This window comes from Apteryx mantelli, chromosome 4 (genome assembly GCF_036417845.1).
Source record: "Apteryx mantelli isolate bAptMan1 chromosome 4, bAptMan1.hap1, whole genome shotgun sequence".
NCBI lineage: Eukaryota > Metazoa > Chordata > Aves > Apterygiformes > Apterygidae > Apteryx > Apteryx mantelli.
The window spans coordinates 30,438,844-30,455,246 of record NC_089981.1 but is presented as its reverse complement, the minus strand read 5'-3'; the positions used below and the strand labels follow the sequence as shown (position 1 = coordinate 30,455,246).

Sequence of the window (16,403 nt, the reverse complement as noted above, 5' to 3'; positions counted from 1 at the left end):
TCTGGCTTTACAGTACAATCTTCCAAGGGGGATGCAGTCAAAACCTGTAAGGTGAACTTCCCTGGAAACTAAAGCTATCACGAATGTTATTGTTCTGTCCTAATAGGGGAAAGACCTTTTCTTTGCCATTGCCACCTTAAAAATAAAACATCTACAAACTCCTCTCCCACTCCCATACTGCGGGTTCAGTCTTGCAGTAAATCAGTCAGGCTGCTCGCAGACCTGGAGGCAGTACATCTGCACAGTGCTGCAGACATAGCAATTCATTAACATTAGCTCGGGTATCTGTGTGCTGTGAGCTGTACAACATAGCTGTGTCCTTGGATGCCATGGTGTCCTGTCTTTCTAGTACAGCGTAAGATTGGGTCCTTACTTGCTGAATGGTAAATCCCCGTCGTCTATACTTGATAATACTATGCTAATGGATATTTTAGGTATTCCAGTAGAGAAGGTTTAATGGTACTTGGTCATATAGTAGTGAGATACACAAGTTTTTATGAAGAGAAAGAAGTGCCTGGATTTTAGTGAACAGAATAATGATAAACCTTTTAAGAAGTACGCTTTGGTACTGCTGCTGATTTTGTTCAGTACAGTAAATCAAACCAAAGGGGTCAGTGAGTTCCAGAAAGAAAGTAGCAGGAGGGTGGGAAATAACACAGTGTTTGCTAAGTATAGACGTTATAGGGATACAGACAAGAGAAAATGGAGATGGAGCTTGTCCAGCTTCTGATAGATTTTGAGTATGTTTTCATGCCCACTAATTTCAGAAGGATTTGTGAGTGCTAGCCCTTATCAAAAATCAGGTCTGTTCCACATCATTAGGAGAGTACAGTTTTGATGAGAGTAAAAGAACAGGGAAGACTGGTTCACTAGGGAATGGTCATATGGAAGTGGTGATGGCATGGGATAATGTTAGAAGGATACACAAAACACATTAGTTTTGAGATGAGTAACAGAAGTTTGTATCACTGGAGTATTTCAGAACCTGCCAGCTATGTCTGAGATGACTGATTGCAAGTTAGTAACAACTTATTTCCAAATCATAACTGACCTACTCACGTGGCTTATAGCAGACACTGATATATTTCAAAATGTGGTGTTGGATGTCTGTTTTCCTTAAGAATATTCTTTCACAATGCTTATCTTGTCATCCCTTTGTTTAATAGATGTATGTATCTGGGGATAATTTGTACCAAGACACTGAACTAATGGCTTTAAGTTTAGCTGTAAAGAAAATCCTTTGACTAGAAGGAAATTGCTGCTCCCTCTCTTTGTTAAGATATGGATTCATATCTGGTCTGTTTATCTGCCTGAAAGGATTAAACAAAACATGAACAAGACAAATCTTTATTAAGATTTGATACAAAAAACATTTTCTGAAGCATGAATTGCAGCACAGCAATTTTAATTAATTTTCACAAATGCTTCCAATTAACACTCACAGTGTTTACTTTTTAGAAGTTGAGAAGATGCCCTCACATAGCAAATTAGAAAAAAAAGTGTCTGGATGAATTTTGACATGCAGCTTAGTGAAAAGACTGATAGTAACTTCTTGCAAGTTAGCAGTCTTTCTTGGGTTTCAGCAAGGTTGTTTACTTTTGCTGTGTATTAGATATTGGGGAGTTTTATTCTTTTGGATGATTTTGCAGAAAAAAATGACCATCCAGTGTCTGCCAGGTTTTCAAAAGAGATGTTATGAAACTTTCTAGCTCTGTGTGTTTTAATTGCCCTGTTTTGTCTGTGGTGAAAAGCAGGAACGTTGTCTAGTCTCCATTTCGCAGTATTTGAACTGTTGCCACTTCTTATTTACCTTTTCAAGCATTTTGTCCTTCTACGTTTGTGACATTTACTGGAGTTTCTTATTTTCCCAATTTGAGTTCCCTAATTTGAATTGCAGAATGTGGTCGAGGTTGTCCCATGCTTGATATTGCTTGGGCACCTCTGGACATTCCTCATGTGAGCTGCAAATGTAGCTCTGGCAGCTCTTGGAGTTACTTTGACAACAGCTTTGCAAATGGCTCTTCTGAACAGCATATGAATTTCTTCAGTGGCAATACTGGCAGAATGCAAGTGGTCACTGAACTGTATAAAGCTGGGCCAGTTTGCTGTCCAAAGGCAAAGATTTGCATGGCAGTAAGTTAGGTGGAATTGTACTCCAACTTCAGTAAGTGGATGTGTTTTTATGTAGAAATTTTTTTGGTGGTTTATAGATCAAAGAAGCAGCTAGCCAGTGCTAGTAGGGCAGTCAGTGTCAAGGCAGCATTCTCCTTTTCTTTGGTCAGATAAAAAAGAACCTGCTGTTTTAGGTCATGGATGAGGTGATGGTCTTGGAATCAAGGCTGAGTCCAAAAGGTCAGTGCTGTTTTATCTGCCTTGCCTTCTCCCAGTGTGTCACATTGGCATTATAATCTCCAGTATTGGTGACAGAGAGTGAGAACTTAGGGAAAATGCATCAGATAGGCTGGTTTGGCTATGTGACTTGTATATACATTTATTAGTGTCTCACAAAATGTCACAAAGGTTTTATGTTAACTTGCAGTTTGTTTAGGCCACTTAGCTCTTTCTAACCTAGATAGCATGGCCCTGTTTGCTACGTAGAGTATGATTTACAAGTTTGTAACTTTTCATATCAGGGACAGTTTAGAACAAGGGTGGCCGTGAGGCCCTTGAAAGCAGAAGAGTCGCGTGATTGGAGGAGCTTTTGGTTATTCAACTTTCTAGAAGACACCCATGTCTGAACCTTCTTGAACTCTGGAAAGATCATCAAAATTCCTTTGGAGGAATGCTGCTCAGGATTTTAAGGATCTGGATAGTAGTTATAGCTCTGAGTTTACTACCTTCTGGAGCAGTCTCCTTCTGAGACATAATAAGAGTATAGCTGTATAATAACCCTTTAAGGTTAGCTAAGATGAATGCTATACAAGAAACTAAGCTTATTAGCCGGTCTGAAGTTGTATAAAATGTTTTTTAATGCAACACGCTCCAGTATGCAGATAGGATAGAAATTTAATACATACAGTCAGAGAGAATTTAATTGTGGCATTTCACTATGAAATTTAGCTGTCCAAAAAGTATTTCTAAAGATGCTAAAAGGCTTAAATCTGATAGTCCAACCCTAACTATTGTGAAAAATGTGGGTATATATTCATTGCAAGTCAAAATCCAGTCCAGGGAAATCAACCTGTATCTGTGCACAATCATTATTCACAATGAAAGGTCAAACCATATACTGGAAGAATTTGATATGATAGTTTCAAGCCCTCAGATCCCTGTAATAAATGGAGTATGGTAGGTTTACAGTGCTGCAGAACACATCAGGGTTGGTAAGAGAGAGACAGACAGTATTTAGTGCTAACAGTTCTCTGTAAAAAGATCTACTAGAAAAAGCCTTAAAATTCCTGAGCAATATTTTATATACATCTAAGGATCAAAAGCGTGTGTATAAGAAATAATTTCAGTAAAAATTATATTGGGAACTCTTCGTGAAGAGATTTAAAATTCACTGAATTTTTTGAGAGCTTATCTCAACTATCTGAAAAATGCGATAGGGGAAGACCTGGATACAAATGCTTGTGTGCCTAGTTTTCCACATGAACAGTAAGTTTGACACATCCTGCCTGATACTTACTGTGCAGCAGCTCATGGGTCTTAGAGCCTTTCTACTTTACCACAGGTGTTAAAGTAGTGCTTTAGAAGGTAAACTTAAAGAAGCTAAAGTTCAGCAAGAAAAAATAATTAAAATGGATGTGAACTAAAATTAATATAATCTTTACTGGAACACAAAAGATGAAAAAGCCTGTTGTAATGTATCTAAATATTAGTAAGAGAAGCTGTAATTCAAGAATAATCTTTTGGACTCCTGTTTGCTTCATACTCTACTAGCAAAATGCAAGTTAGAAGCTATTTAAATGTTTTTGTGAAACTTGAGTCATTGTTTTCACCTATGTAATATATTTTCTTTATTGGGATCTCCCAGGAGCTAAGCAGTTTTAATGCCTGGTTTGTACTTTTCATTTCAGCCCATTTTATGTAACAGTTATCTTTTAAAATCTCATGCAGAAGGCAGTGCCTCTAGGCACTGATGCATTAGGCGGTGTTAGGTATTGAAGCATTGGAGGTTCAGAGAGAGGACTGCTGCCTGCTGAATCCCAGAGAGCGGCTGCAGAAGTGCCTTGCCTTTACTTGTGGACTTCTTAGCCAGTGCTGTCCAGCTGTGCTTTTGCTGACGGGATGAGGACCTGAAGCAGTAGAATAGACTGCTTGGTTTAGGCTGAAGGAGCTAATGTGCAGTGTAATGAGCAAGGTGCATTATTGTACAGGAGAAACTCGGAGTAGTCTGGTCCCCTGGCGCCTTCTGCTGCTTCTTCTGGAGCAATCCCAGGAGTGCTGAAATGGCTCCTCTGCCAGCAGAGTTCTGGGCTGTTTCAGCATGGTGAAAAGAGACTGTTGATCTGTACAATGTCAAAAAACACTGATACTACTGCCAGTGGTTTCTGGGAAGAAGGGAAGGCAAGGCTGGTGTGCGTTCCTATGTGTGTGTTCTATGCAAGCAAGGCTTTCACTGTACTTGGGGGGCATACTAACAGCCAGATTAGTGTACTTTAGTTTTAAAATATTGTACTCCAAATTAAGCAGAATTTAACCTAATCTTTCACAGAATACAGCAGAATGCTAATAACAATTCTGTTCCTGTATTCTGAATTGGAAATGTATGATGGATTTTAGTTTCAAGTTACTGCCTGGGATGGTTTTAATGCCTTACCTTTTTTTTTGGAAAAGCAAAGGGTTGGTGCTACTGTGCCTCACATGGTTCTGATTTAAAAAAAAACAAAAAATGCAAAGCATAAACAACAATTGTAATATGATGAAAAACAAATATTTCATGAAAGCCATTGTATAGATTGTGATTAGATGCCTGCAGAGAAATTCTCTGTAATATCTGATTAAACACTTGAAATAATTTATTCTCAGTAAAACTACAGGTGCATGCTGATAAATTTCATCTAAAGATACAAATTATATGCCTGATGCAGTTCTGTTAAGACTGTTAAGATAGGATTTTTAGGAAGCAGTGGACAAGGCAATACTTTAATGAGCAGTCCTTTACTTGGAAATTGTATATGCCAGACAGAGGTTTTCCACAGCTACCAAATAGTGCAGTCACAGCACTATGGTATTCTCAAGAAGTAATTGAAGATGCTGGTAAAGAAGCAAGCCAGAATTTGTTGGTTTAAATTGAAAGTGTATGTTGTTGATTCTTCTATCCAAACAGAACACCTTCTTTAGATAGAGCCAAATCCTGCAGCTCTTATGCCCTATATTCAAACCAAATCATTTATGATCTGAGTGGGTGCTTTACAGGAGAATTACTCAGATTTTGTCCTTAGGTTTAGGAAGTTTCAAAAAAGAGAAGCTGTAACCTCTAAGTTAGTCAAATCATGTCAGTTAAAACTTGTGACTTAAATGGCACAGTAGATACTTGCCAGATTGTTCTCAGCACGCATCGAAAGGGGGCTGTCCGGCAATGCTCCTCCTAGGGTGCTGATGGAAATGCACATTGAAAGCTCTTCTCTGCTTGCTGCAGAGGTGATGGGATAAGTCAAACCCCTGCTCCTTTCTGTTCCAGGTTAGCAGGCTTCTATGATTATGTGATCTGATCAAATGCTTTTGGCAGATTTTTTTCATAACTATATGGCATAATATGAGGGCATGGGGGAGCTTGCTTTTCTAGGGGCTAGCACTTGCTAACATGTATGATGTTGCATGCAGGGTATGGATGTGTAACATGTTTCTGAAAAGCTCCGATTGACTTCAGTGACATCAGTATTTCACTCAGTAAAACCATTACTTGCAAGTGATATTACCTGACCTATTCTTGTTTGCATTGCCAACATTGCTGTAGCCATGAGAAGAATGAAAAAAATTCATGCTCATATTGGTATAATTTGCTCTTATTTTCATCTGTTGATGGAAACATCTTGCATAATATAGCTCTTTCGATTTAAAGTCCTTTTTGTGAATTAATCCTATCTTTCCTATTAGGGAAAAATACCACCCCCACCCCCCAGATAAACTCTATTTCTGCTTGGTGTCCTGGCTACTGTATTACTGTTGCTGTGGTGAAATGCATACAAGTTGCAGTCTGCCTTTGAAAAGGCAAAGTAATAACAGATCACACACAACATGATCACAGGTATTCAAGAAATCAATCTTTCTGGCCTGGAACATAGCTGGAACATTTTGCATCCTAATGTGTAGGAGTCATCTGATATGATCTGATTCTTTCATTAAAAAGCAGGAGAGGTGGCAACTCTACATTTGTACCGTGTAAAAAATATACCATAGAGGGATTTGATTTTTTCTTAACTGCAGTTTGATCTCTAGTGTGAAATCTCAAAGGGCTGGATAGTATTATTGCTGTCATGACCCGCAAGGATGCTTTCACCGTATCATCAAATTCAGTGCATGCTAGCTACTGTTTTGCTTGCAAGGAAGTTGTTCTATGTCCTGTTTTTAAAGTTGGGTTATAATTTCTCATTTTAAGTAAGATTTTCATAAAAAGCTATGTGGCATACAAGGCTAAGTCCTATTTATTAAAAAAAAAACTTGTAATGCTGTCTGACATTCTTTTTAAGTAGTTCTTTAATAACAAATGATATTTAATATCATTTAATTGGACCTCCTCTGAGCAGGGGATTGAATTAGAGGTCCCTTCCCACCTGAAGTATTCCGTGGTTGCTTTTTTGTTTCATCTTTCTTTCACAGTCCTGTTCTCAACTTCCTTGTTGTTAGAGGTCTGATCCAGACAGGAATATAAGCAGCCCTGTTCCTTACATTTCTAAATTAGTATTTTTGTAATACATTTTTAATGTAACTTATGTGACTGATTTCTTCTGAAACCACTTCAGAAATAAAGTAGTTACACTTCGGCTATTGTGTTTTAATTGGCAGTTTCCTTCTTTCTTTATGAATCTGTTATCATAGTACAATTTGCCCCTGTGTTTCTTGGAGTCATGATGATTTATCAAGTTTACAGCACAGCAAGCAGCTTGCTGAGTCTTATGGTTATAGAAGTACAGAGTAATGTGGTTTTCAGATTATATTTTTCTACATTTTATGTAGTCTGCTCTGTCTCTGTTGAGGCATTTAGTTTCTTTTTCTGCATAGTGATTTTTTGGCTCCTTACAAGTCCAAGAGATAGATTAGAATTAAATACTGTATATTAAAAAAGCAAATTAGATTACTGGAAAGAGCTGCTATCCAACTGGGACTAGAATGCATTTCTCAGACACTTCTCTTTAACATGTAAAGGTCATTTTACAGATGAATTCAGGAACACCAAGAAATGAGATTATGAACTCTTAGAATTTTGGCAGTGGTTATTTCAGCAGTGTCTTGTCGTCACTGTGTCAGGTTTTCAGGCACATTTGTGGTGCTTGTGTACTTCTCACTCTATGTCCCCTTCCTAAAACTATTGTATATAAATAAACAGCGTAAGTTGTTCTTGCATCCTATGTAATATAAATATCCTGATTTCAATGACAGTATTTTTTGCTGACCAGGTTAGTCATTGTTGTGTTCACATTGTTGTAGCCATAACATATCCAGCGACAGCCACTAAATGGGAAATAGTTGTGCACAGTAAACCCAGAGTGGAATAATGTTAATGCTGAGACTAACTCAAGCTTGTGGCAATCAGTAAATTGAGTGGAACAATTAATGTTATATGATTATAGGTCCATGCTTAAAGATATTTTGAGGATGTAAACACAGTTCTGGAGAGAAGGTCCTAGAAGTTTCACTGAAGAGGTATGCAAGAGCATCTCTACTCTTGCTTTGTTGTTCGTATGGCAGTTAGTACTATGGTGGTGCTTAGAAAGCCCTCATGCTATTTTTAGGTTTTGTTTGCATATTTGCTGGTATAAACACACATACACATAGCTTGGCTTTTATTGTCATTTGTGATCCTTCTAACTTGGGAATTTTGTAATCTAAGAAAAGACATTTTATGCCTTTTTTTTCTTCCTGCTTTGCTGCATACACTTATATTCATTACAGAGTTGGAAGGAATGCTCATCTGAGAGCAGATTTATTTTCCCCTTCCTCTCTTGATGTTAATGCTTACCTTTAGTAAGCTCTACTCTGTACTCAGAAGTAAGCATGTGACTCTCTTACATTGATAGGGGGGTGGAAGAGCCATGCTTAATTCATTTTTGTAATGCGTTTCTGTTGACATTAACAAGAGGTTCAGGTATCAACTGGCTTTTAATCCTGATCCAGCGTTGTGGCCTGTGTGGTCAAGCTCCTACCCAGCACAGAATTCTCTGGGCTCTCCATGGGCTATGACTCCAACTACAAAATTGCAGCCTCAAAGAAATCATGCAGGGTTAATGTGCTACCCTGAGATTTGGGAGACCCAGGTTTAAATTCCTCCCTTGCTTCAACTTCCTTGTGTGAACTTGCAAATTCATCTAGTATCTCAGTTCATACCTCTGTCTTGCAAAGTGTTGTGAGACACTCAGCTGCTAGAACGTGGCTATGTGATACCTTCTACAATGTGGGCTATGTGATACCTATGACAGGATGCAACTTAGTACAGAAACTGAGTACTGTCTTCGAACCTGGCAGAGAAATAAAAGGGACTTACAGCCCTTAGTATAGAGACATTAGTACAAGTGAGTAGTACTAATAAAAAATAATAGATGTAATGTATCTTGCAGCTGTATCCTCCTCCTCCATAATGTGGTGTTCAGCTGTCACAGTTCCTAAAAGATGTTTTTTAGTGTTCTTGCCATACCATTGGGATTTATTAAGATACAGCAATATTTCTAGGTAGGACTTAATGATCTCTTATGAATTCTGAATATTGAAGTTTAGCTGAAAATCAGAAACATAAGGCTACCTTTTTCTGGAGTGTGAGGAGGGTGGTATCCCACTTTCATGGCCAGAGTTTGGAACTAGGTATCATTTAGAAAACACAAAATGAACCCAAATAGTGTATGTGCCTGTTTAGATTGCTCAAGGAATAGCTGTTTGCACAGGTCTCTTCTATGAAGCCTGTTTTGTGTTGAGACACATGTGTTAGTTTCCTGATGACTGTTCTGAAGAGGAATTATTTGCTGGTATGTGGTTCTTCTGCTGTCAGATTCCCAGAATCTTACAGTAGCACTTTTCATCTGTTACTCTGTTGAAGACTAAAAACAAACTGCAGAAACCAGCAAGAGGATTCAGTTGAGCGTCTACTTGACGCGATGTTTGTGGGAGGATCTAAGAACTATGGATCAAATCAACCTCTTTCAAACCCTTTGAAAGCAGTATGAGCGTCATACTGAATGTGTACTAGCTTCTCCTGGGCAATTTAAAGGGAAGCGAGGGGATTAGGAGAGGAAACATGCACTTGCATGGTTTTTCTGCCTTTATTATGGGAGAAGGGTGCTTTTCATGTGCTAGACTAAAGAAATCTTTGGATTGTAGTCCAGGGTCTGAGTGGGAATAAATTGGTGTTGATGTCATTTGTCTCAGTAGAACTGGGGAGATTTGACAGCAGTTGAAGCTGTGGATCACTGAATACAAAGGTTGTGACTGTGAAAGTCTATTACCTTCTCTGGCTAAACATGTGATAGTGTGAACTTCTGAGGTTAAATTCTGCATCTCTGTCAGCAAGACAAGTAGTAATGGAGAAAAAGGACTATACTGCTCTTTTTGGTTTTGAGGTCTATACAAAGCTTAATTCTTTACATCCTGTTAGTAATTTCCTTGGGGTGGTTTATCCATTACCAGATAATATGAGGTTATTAAATATGTGTGCAAAACAGGCCTTCTTTATCATTTCATGTATTGTTGCTCTCTGTTACAAACATTTTATATACACATGTACATTATAAATGGCATGCCTCTATCTGGTTATAAATATTTTCCATTTGGAATTATCTGCTTCTGCTATAGAGATGAGAGATGATCACTTGAGCATGAAAGATAAGGGGACAGAGGAAAGGGAAAAAAATACGAAGCATAGTAAGCTTTACTGAGGTGCATGCCAAATAAATGACATAATACAAGGCACCATCCTATTAGATAATTTTCTATTATTATTATCTATTATATATCTATTATTTCTTAAATAATTTTTCTTTTGTAACTAGTTGCTGCAATGAATTCAAATTATAACATGAATAACTCTGCAGGTTATATGCCTGCAGAGTGACTGAGAAGGAGGAAAGAGGTTTTTGCAGCAAAGGGTATAACAGGCTTTCATTATTTGCAAGAAGGAAAGTTAGCTATTTAGTACATTTTTGTAAAGAAAGGCTGTGAAATCACCAATGGAAAAGCAGCTCTTCTCATTTATAAGACTGTGGGCCACAGATTATCAGATAAAGTAGATGCAAGATGGTTTAAAATTAATCAGTCCATGGAAGTTTTGTGTTTTTACCGACTTCATTGCTTTTCATGCAGAAGCAAGGTGCACCTGATAAGATGCTTCTAGCATGGCAGCAGCTCTCCCAGTTTGCAGACTTTGTTCAGGAGAAGTGGAGCAGGTGGCCTTGTGCTTTGCTGGTTGGCTCTTTTGATGTGGTGTAAAGTGGAGAATCCTGTTCTGATCTACTGCACAGTGTGTGCAGGGAGCAAACTGCCTGGGAACCTCACAGGGGCAAAGTGACCAGTGCTGTCTTGCCTCTGAGATAGGCAGTAGCTCCTTTGTATTTCTGCAGCTGCTCTTATTCACTGATTTGCCTTTAGAAGTGGCATTATGGTCCAGGAAATATCAGATGTGGTTCTTTACCTGGACTTTGAGGACGAGTGTGTTCCTTGTGTGCAGCACACTGAAGACACCAAGTTGGAGCATGAAGATAAGGAATTGGCAGAATTGTGCCCCTTTTATATAATGTGCCAATCCACAATTTCTGTCACAGAGAGGAGCATCGATATATTAAACACCATTCTGTATTGCAGAATAATTCTGTCCCATCACTGTAAAATCTATGTTTGTGCCAAGAGCTAATGTAAAAGAGGGACATGATAATTCCTGGGCCTTTGACATGGAAGTAAATTTTACACTAAAGCACAAGGTTTGCAGTAACATCCAGTGTGCATTCTGCTTTACCAAAGTCAACAGTGACTTTTAGACTTCAGAAAAAGTAGTACTGCACAGAGTTATGTGAGATCTTTTTGTATTTTAGCTCTGTTGGCAAACTTACAGCTAAGTAGAAGAGTTTCAGAAAGTCAGTAGAATGCATCTGTCTGAGCAAAACATGAGTGTCAGACTTTACAAATGTAATTGTTCTGAGATGTGAGGGCTCATTTAAGCATGCAAAATGGCAGCACTTTAAAGCATGAAAGTTATTGGAAATGAAGCTAAATTGACTGTTCTTTAAGCTTCTTCTCTACAAATGTGAGGCAGTAATTTATTATTTATGACAACACTGCTTGTAGCAATAATTTTAAAATGATGCTTAAAGCCTAGGGCCAGATCCACAGCTCCTGTAAGACACTGGAGTTGCATGGGGCTAAAACATTTTACTTCATCTGACCATCTGGCTGGATATCTTCCCAATATAGGGAAGGCATAGATACACAAACCATAGGCAGTTTGTACGCGAGTGGATGAAGAGCATGAAGCTTTCTGCAGATGGTTTTCTGTGTGAGAAGCCCCCTGGGGCAGGTGTAAGAAATCTTCCCCATGTTGTGGGACCTGTGACAATCCCCCAGCGTGCAAAGGAGAGGGCAGGATTGTGGTCCACACTGCCCTTCTGAGCCAGGACTGGCCACTCACACAAGCCAAGTGAGCTTCAGTGTTGCAGGGAGAAGAGTTGTGTTGCCAGGGCTTGTCTCAAGCCCACAGTTGTCTCAGACCATTTCCTGAAAGGAAGATAGCCTTGTGAAGGGTTTTTTGTGAACTAAATGATACCTTCACACATAGTCTCTGTAGCTGGGGGATGACTGATGTCTTCTGACTCCTGCTGCTCTGTGCCTCCATCCCGCTCTACCTCTCTGCATCCTTCCTAAAAAGGCAAAGTTGCACGAATTAGTTCTCTAGCGCTGTTGTAATACTGAAATAGGGGAAACTTGCCAAAGGAAATCTTTGTGGGTTTCTTAAAAATAAACAGTCTCTTAGAAGTATTAGAACTTAATTATGTTAATAATAAACATAATTATGTCACATTATTATGTCTTTACATTTATGAGGAGAGCTCTGAGGTACCCTCCAGGCATCTGTACCATGTAGAGACAGGTGGTAGCATTCATGATTTCCAAGGGCCAGATCTGCACCATTTTCCCATTCCACGTATGGTTGTTCTCTCTCTCCAACTGCAGATACTCATTCAGCTTAGTCAAATTGAGTCTTTATTTGAGAGACTGCATGCTGAAAGGCAAGCACATCTATCTTTATAAGCCTGTTTGTTTCCATAATTAGAAACTGAATCAACAGTGTATAGAAGATGACACATTTGTTCATTCCTTTTCTTCTCCCTATGGTGGCATAAAGCAGTGAAGCACAATAATTAATGAAAAAGACTGTTTATTATTCATGCAATGTATCTGAAGTGGAAGAAAAGAGTATGGGTTAAAAATATTTCTGCTGACGACCATGAGTGCCATCACAAACTGTATGATCTGTTCTAGGGGGAGAGTCCCATCTTTCAATCCATTTGGGCAGGGTGTTCTAAAAATGTCAAAGACAATTGAACTGAGTTTTCTTATGTAAAGCTCAGGAAAATGTGGACTGCATGAGAAATCTGACTCAAGTCTCCTGCTTGGGCATCTTTAATGTTCTGCAGAAAATGCTGACTTTTTTAGCTCCATTTACATGTCTGTTGTGTCCTGTGGCTGGGTCCAGATGCTGTACTTTTTTTACTAGACTTTCTTTTCTTCTGGGAGAGTCTGCCCAGCAGGTTTTGTAAGGCAAAGGGTTCACATAATTCTGTGTTCGGCCCTCTGCCCTTGCAGAGCAAATCAAAGGTTTTTTAAATAGTAATGGCCAGAACATGCTGGACTGAAAGATACTGCTTTGTCTACTGTGACGGCTTGTGGGCCAATATAGAAGATTAGGTAAAATACACCCTCCTCTACCTCTTGGGGCTGATACTGAAGTCCAGAGAAAGATTCCTCCATACCAACCATGTGTAGACCCTTCCTTTCTCAGGCCATTCACTTAAGTCACACAAAGCTGCAGTGTAACCAGAAAAATAAAAATGCGTACTGCCTAATAAATGCCATAGCTATAATGTGCAGCTGAAGTTATGCTGGTGGCAGCAACACGACTTAAATCCAAGATTTGGATCCTATTCCATTTCCATTTCTTCTCATACTAAACCTAGGTATGAAAAAGATTTTGTGTTTCCTCAGGCTTGTATGGTCAATCCACATTAGGAAGTATATTTGACAGCTGTAAGAATAGTCCAGTTGGTAAAAATGAAGGTGATTGAGAGAACAGTGACTCTGTCAAAGGTAGTGATGTTCAAGTCCTTGATTAGAGCCTGTTTTTCTTTTATGTATTTGGTTTTAACACTCAATGGTGATGTTGCATTGTTGTAGCAAATACAGCTTCCTGATTTTGCAAACCTAGCAGCAGCAGCTTATACTGAGAATAAGCTTTGATCTTCATGTTTTCATATTCACGCTCTACAATACTACATTTTGGGAATAGAAAACTGTTTTGCGCTATTTTTAGATTGGCACAATTTCAATAACATAAATGCCTTCTTTTGAATTTAAACTGCTGTTAGCTGGTGGTTGGTTTGATAATTACATGCTTGCTATGAGTCTGTGTGCTAGGGGATGAACAGTAAGAACACGTTGCTCTGCCCAAGCACAATAGAAAACCTGAATATGATTTTTTGGTTTTATAAAGGAAAAGACTGATCAATATGCAGCAAATCTAATATAAAGTAGAACAGTATTCTATGCTGTGTGTTAATGCGTCATATTGCTTATTCAAGAAGATGCAGTCATAGATAAAAAAAATTTTAAAGTTGTAAGCAATATAGTCTAAAAAATTCTAGGAATATATTGAGTTCATTCCTAAAACATGGCTGCAGTCTAAGTACTGTGGCAGACATGCATTGTAGATTATTTCCCTTCAATTCCTGTTCTTCATGAAAAAATGTAAGTGTCAGCAGTTTTGTGTGTTACTCTCTTGCTTCCATGCCCAGAGTTTATTTATGCAAAGCTGTGTGGCAGGCACAGCCCTGCAGTGCCAGTGGAACCAGCTGCAAGAAAGTCATTGCTGGTGGTTCTCTGGGAGCCACTACAAAAAGGGATGAATCTAAAGGATCTTTGTACATGATCATCTTGTCCTTTCCTCCATGTCCTCAGAGAAGTAGACCCATTAAATCATATAGGTTGGAGCAGTCTTCAGGTTAGAGTACCCCTTGTGAAGCAGCTCTGCTCCTGTTTCTCAGCATAGGAGTGGACACATCCACCTCCTTTCCAAGGATGAATATTTAATGTGGCTAATAAAATGTGTTTGCTTTTAATTTTGTATTGTGTTAACCATTCTAGTGTGAATGTTGCCCAGATCTGTTTGAGGTGACCAGTCCTCAGAGTGGCTAGCTTGCCGTGTGGAGAAGTTACCTGGGCTTAGTGCAAAAATCTCCTTGCTGGTAGCTAGGGGCAGATTGCACAGCTAATGCCGACTATAACAATAGAAGAGTCAAGTCTCCTTGGTTATGTTTAAAAATATTTTAATATATTAATATCCTTAAATTAATTAGTCTCATCAGAACTTTCTCTTGTTCTCCAAAGGAATCCAGCTGTTGAGTTTATCTGAACAACATATGACACAGATTTGGGTTCCCAGAGTGATCAGAAAGTTTACAACTGTACACCTACTGATGAGGTGTGTTATACCCAACATGCAGAATGCCAAGTCACTGATACACAGAGATATGTGAAATCTTGCCTTCTGTTAGCTTTGTCCTGGGATTGTGTTTTCAGCTGCTCTGAGAATCAGTTTAAATAGACAAATTAACAGGAGAATGCCAAGCTAGTTTAATGATGAGAAGATGTAAGGTTCTCTGAAAAAAGTCAATATCATGTGTGTAATCCAAATAAAAAAGTCAATGAAATACGGATGTCATAAAGAGTAAATATTAGAAGCTATAATGTAGGGAAAGGCCCTGATTTTTTGGATAAAAATATAATAGAACCAAAATAAGATACTGACAGAAGCAATTGTTTATATTGCTATTGCTACTATGAGTTGTTCCTTAATGGTTGCCAGCAAATATGTCTTTAATTTATGAAATATCACAGACTTCCTGAAGTTTATGGGAGTGCTAAGATACCTTGCAATCTGGCTGATAGAAGGAGCAACTGTTTAATTAAATGTTTCTTTGTTTTGCCAAAACATTAGAAGCTACTGCCCAAGGGATAGTTTAGGATTGAAAGTCCGAGCAAAAATTAAAAGATTTTTTTCTCTAGAATGAATTAAAAAAACAGTGGCTTGACTATCTTATTTGGTGAAAGTATTTGTGTGTGTGTGTGTGTGTGTGTGTGTGTGTGTGTGTATTGATAGGAGCTGAAAGTAGCAAGCGAAGAACACCAGAGAAGTGGCAGATGGCATAGCCAAGGCATGGAGGAACACAACTGTCTGGGAAGCAGACATAGATTTCTGAATAAGAAACCTCTTTCATAGATTCAGAAGGGAAATAATTTGTGCACCTGCTTTGTGAATCAACAAGATCACCTGACTTGTATAATCAACTAATACTTTAACAGAAACCTACCGAAAGTCCCCAAACATTAGCTAACTGCTTAGGCCAACCAACGTGACAGAAATTTTTGTACTCTCTCCCCGCCACGGACTACGCACTCCTGCTCCTTCCTCTTCCCTGACTCAGGTGCTGGCACCTGTCTGATGCAACCTCCCCCTCAGTCCAGTACCTCAGTGCTCTAGGTACTGTACAAATGCAGAGAAAAAGAAAACTGATGTTTTCCAGGCCTTAAAATCTAAATAGACTGAAAAATATTAACAGGTGTGGTGTTCATATTTCACAGATGGCAATTGATTTATGGAGAAGACAGTGGCTTGCCCAAGGTTTTGCAGAAAGGGCTAGATGAGCTTTTGAGCATTGAGCTTTTAATGCAGGTTTGATGGGTTCTAGTTTAGAATCATAACCTCAACAGCATTATTCTGCCTCACAGCAAAGATATTTCTGGATTTGTGGAGAGCCTAGGAAAAAAGGAACCTAATCACCCCAAGGGAATTCTGAGTGCTATCATAACATAAACTGAATATAGCAATGCTAGTAAAGAATACTATTGATTGTTAATTTGCATACTTCAGTTCTACATATTGCATTTTCTCATGCAGTGGTCTTTAAGCCAGAGATGAAATAATTGTTGATTGAAAAGTTTATCTTTTAATTAGGAATGATTCTCCTCTAGTGAGAAAAGAGCAAAAG

At 38.6% G+C, this 16,403-nt stretch overlaps 1 protein-coding gene across 11 annotated transcripts in view; it reads left to right on the top strand.

Moving 5' to 3' along the window:
• GALNT18 (polypeptide N-acetylgalactosaminyltransferase 18) overlaps positions 1 to 16,403 on the top strand; it is a 251,104-nt gene that overhangs the window by 153,608 nt on the left and 81,093 nt on the right. The window lies entirely within an intron of this gene.